This window comes from Ascaphus truei, chromosome 13 (genome assembly GCF_040206685.1).
Source record: "Ascaphus truei isolate aAscTru1 chromosome 13, aAscTru1.hap1, whole genome shotgun sequence".
Lineage (NCBI taxonomy): Eukaryota > Metazoa > Chordata > Amphibia > Anura > Ascaphidae > Ascaphus > Ascaphus truei.
The window spans coordinates 26,283,607-26,287,202 of record NC_134495.1 but is presented as its reverse complement, the minus strand read 5'-3'; the positions used below and the strand labels follow the sequence as shown (position 1 = coordinate 26,287,202).

The 3,596-nt window shown below is 41.8% G+C and overlaps 1 pseudogene; it reads left to right on the top strand.

Annotated features, from left to right (window-relative positions):
• The first annotated feature begins 934 nt into the window (after positions 1-934).
• On the top strand, positions 935-1,853 carry LOC142464600 (olfactory receptor 6M1-like; annotated as a pseudogene).
• Positions 1,854-3,596: the final 1,743 nt, after the last annotated feature.

Here is a 3,596-nt window from a genome sequence, read left to right as displayed (position 1 = left end):
GTCCCCCGCCAGTCACAGCTCCGTTCCCCCCCTTCATATGTCCAATTCCTCTCTCCCCTCTCTCTGTGAGTGTATATAATATATGTATCTCCCCTCTCTGCGTGTATATAATATATGTATCTCTGCTCTCTCTGTGTGCATATAATATATGTTTGTCCACTCTCTCTGTGTGTGTCTATAATATATGTATCTCCCCTCTCTCTGTGTGTATATAAAATATGTATCTCCCCTCTCTCTGTGTGTATATAATATATGTATCTCTGCTCTCTCTGTGAGTGTATATAATATATGTATCTCCCCTCCCTCTGTGCGTGTATATAATATATGTATCTCCCCTCCCTCTGAGTGTATATAATATAGGTATCTCCCCTCTCTGTGTGTGTTTTTAATGACTTCACCCTGCCTTGCACTCAGAGACCTCAAGAGCCAAGGCCCGCCCCGTAGTCAGGCAATGCGAGACATTGACAGCCAAGGCCCGCCTGCAGTCAGCAAATGGAAGAGCTTGACAGCCAATGAAAGCCAATGAGAGCGAGCACAAACCCACAGACAAACATATTTTGAGTTTTATATATATATTATATATATAGACTAGGCTATTACTAATCTCATAAGGGCTTGGATCAAAAACAGTTTTAACCCCTTCACTTGTTCATAGGATAATTGTTGTAATTTCACAATAATTATATTATTTTGCTATTCTTTCTTTCAGCCTCCAGGAATAACCTCTACACTTCGCTTCCAGAGTATTTATTTGGATAAGTCCCTTATTTGTGAATCGTATTGATGAAATATCTGGAATCCTTATCGTTGTTATTAATTCCAACATCTACAGATGTTTACCACTCTCCACAGCTGTGTTTTATTATATGCTTTACTTGCTCCTGACTCTCATGCTTTTTACATTCTTATAATGCAGACTGTAGATGGGAGGAACATGACCACTGTGACACAGTTCATTCTGTTGGGTTTCCCTCTGTTTCCAAAATTGTCTGTACTCTTTTTCTGCCTGATCCTGCTGTCCTATCTCATCACCATGGCAGGGAACGTCCTTATCCTTACATTGGTCTTCTTAGACCAAAGACTCCATAGGCCTATGTATTTTTTTCTATGTAACTTGGCATTTATGGACATCTGTTTCACCAACACCATTGTACCAAACATGCTAAGGGGCTTCATGGTTGATGGAAAGTCTATATCTTTGACTAGCTGTTTTACCCAGTTTTATACTTATTTCCTAGTGGGAACTGCTCAGTTCTTTCTCCTTGCTGTAATGTCATATGACAGATATGTAGCTATTTGCCACCCCCTACGTTACACAGCAATCATGTACAAACGTGTATATTTGCAGCTTATAGCTGGAGTATGGCTGGGATCATTTTTCGCCATGCTTGTACCTACAACCTTAATTATGAGATTGCCATTTTGTTTTGAAGTGATGGACCATTTTTCTGTGATGTAGGTCCACTTCTTAGGAACTCTTGCACCGACACAACTGCAATCCAGATGTTGATATTTGCTACCTCTTCCACATTGTTATTTACTTTCTTGGTTACTGTTGTATCTTATTGTAATATTGTTATAGCCATATTAAAAATTAAAACCGTGGAGGGTAGAGGAAAAGCTTTTTCCACCTGTTCTTCCCATGCCATTGTGGTGACCCTTTTCTTTGGCAGCTGTTTTTTCATGTATTCAAGGCCGAAGCAGGGTCAGACTTTTGACTTTGACAAGGTGGTGGCAGTCGTGATCACTGTGGTTGTCCCTCTGATCAACCCTTTTATTTATACCCTGAGAAACCAGAATGTTAAAGAAATACTCAAGGATAGAATGTTTTCATGTGGCAAGATGCTATAAGGGTTGAATTATAGTTTTATAAGGACTCGCTGCTTTACAGCTTTCAGATTTCTGTGAACATTATTTGCACACGAGTCAACCCAAAGGTGTCCCCCCAACGAAGGTCTCCCTACTATACTTCACCTTCGCTGCTACTGTCCCTTAAGTCAGCATGGACAAAGTTAATTTCATCAAGAAATGGACAGCCAGCTTTAAAAGCCTGAAAATCATCATCTTCTCCTCCCCACTGCATTTTTTTATGGGGTAAGGGGTGTGTCTGCTTGCTTCCAACTGCTATCACTTCGGCTCAGGACTTCTTTGATATGAAAACATACAAGTCTCCCCAAAGACAACAATATTTGAAAAAAAAAAGCAGTGGTACTGGTTCTCAAGTACTGGATCACATAATTGTTTTATATACTGTATGTTCACTGTTCAAAAATGGAGACACAGAAATACAGGGGTGAAGTAAATCCTTCATTTGATTGTATATGCATAATATTATTTCTCAAAAAAACCTGTAAAAGGGACAATGTTTCCCTGAAAGCAGTGTGCTTGTAAAAATGAATTCACCCCTCATAGCCTCATTGGGATAGTCCCTAGACAAATGTGATAAGACGCAGTACTCACATTTGCTCCCTGATCTGTGTATCTCCCTGATATAGTGCCACAAGGCATGAAACGCGTAGGAGAGTGTTAGAACTCAGTTTTTTTTATTATGTTTGTCTAATAAATTAGTTTATCATTATACTGACCCTGACTCTCTATGGCTGTGCGCTGTAAAAAGGAGAAAAATAACTCCCCAAGGGCAACATCCTTTGGCGGTGTCAGGAATCACCATCCTGGCGGTCATGGACCGTCTCCTCACCTCTCTGGCCCTTCTATAGCAGACACTCAAGATGCGCACTCCTCTGATCCTGTGACGTGTGCGTGCGCGGACCCTGTGGAGTCTGTTCATGCATCTGCGGATCCTGGCCCCACCCCTCGTACTGTCATACAACGTGGACGCGCGAGTCAGACCCAGTCCCTTGACCTCTGTGACATGCGCGGGTCAGCGCGCGACTGGTCCCGCCCCCTCTGGTCCCAGGAATCGGCGTGGGAGTGACATGGGCCCTAATCTCCACCCCCTGGCCTCCGTGACGTGCGTGGGACAGCACGTGAGTAGTTCTACCCTCAATCCTGATTAGGCTGCATCTTAGGGCACACCTATGTGCACCAGCAGCCAATCGATGCTTACTTCCTAGTTCCGCCTTGGCTTGCTATTGGAGGCTCCTCCTATATATACATATATCTGTTTTATATAAATATGTATGTATATATATATATATATATATATATATATATATATATAAATATATATGATTTTTGGTCAATCCATATCTTATGTTTTTTGTTTGCTGCTTTTCTTCGCTTTTTGTTTATTATTGTACTGTATATGTTTGATTTTAATGTATAAGTATGTATGTTTATATAGGTTCTTCAATTGTAGATTGTTATATGTTGCTGTGATTTACTAATTGGAGGGCTGATGATACCAATTTCCAGACGATTTACAAGGTCTCTCATTGTTAGCTTGCTGCATTTAGCCTTGCTCCCATGAGTATTGTGGCTATGCCCTGGCTAAGTGGCCCACGTGACACGAAACGCATAGGTGAGCCCATTGCATGCGGGTACCAACGTGACGACGCTGTAAACCCAGTGCTGCCTTCACACAGAGCAGGGAGAACTACAAGTGGTTGCCGGTCTGGAGCTTCCCTTCGGCACAT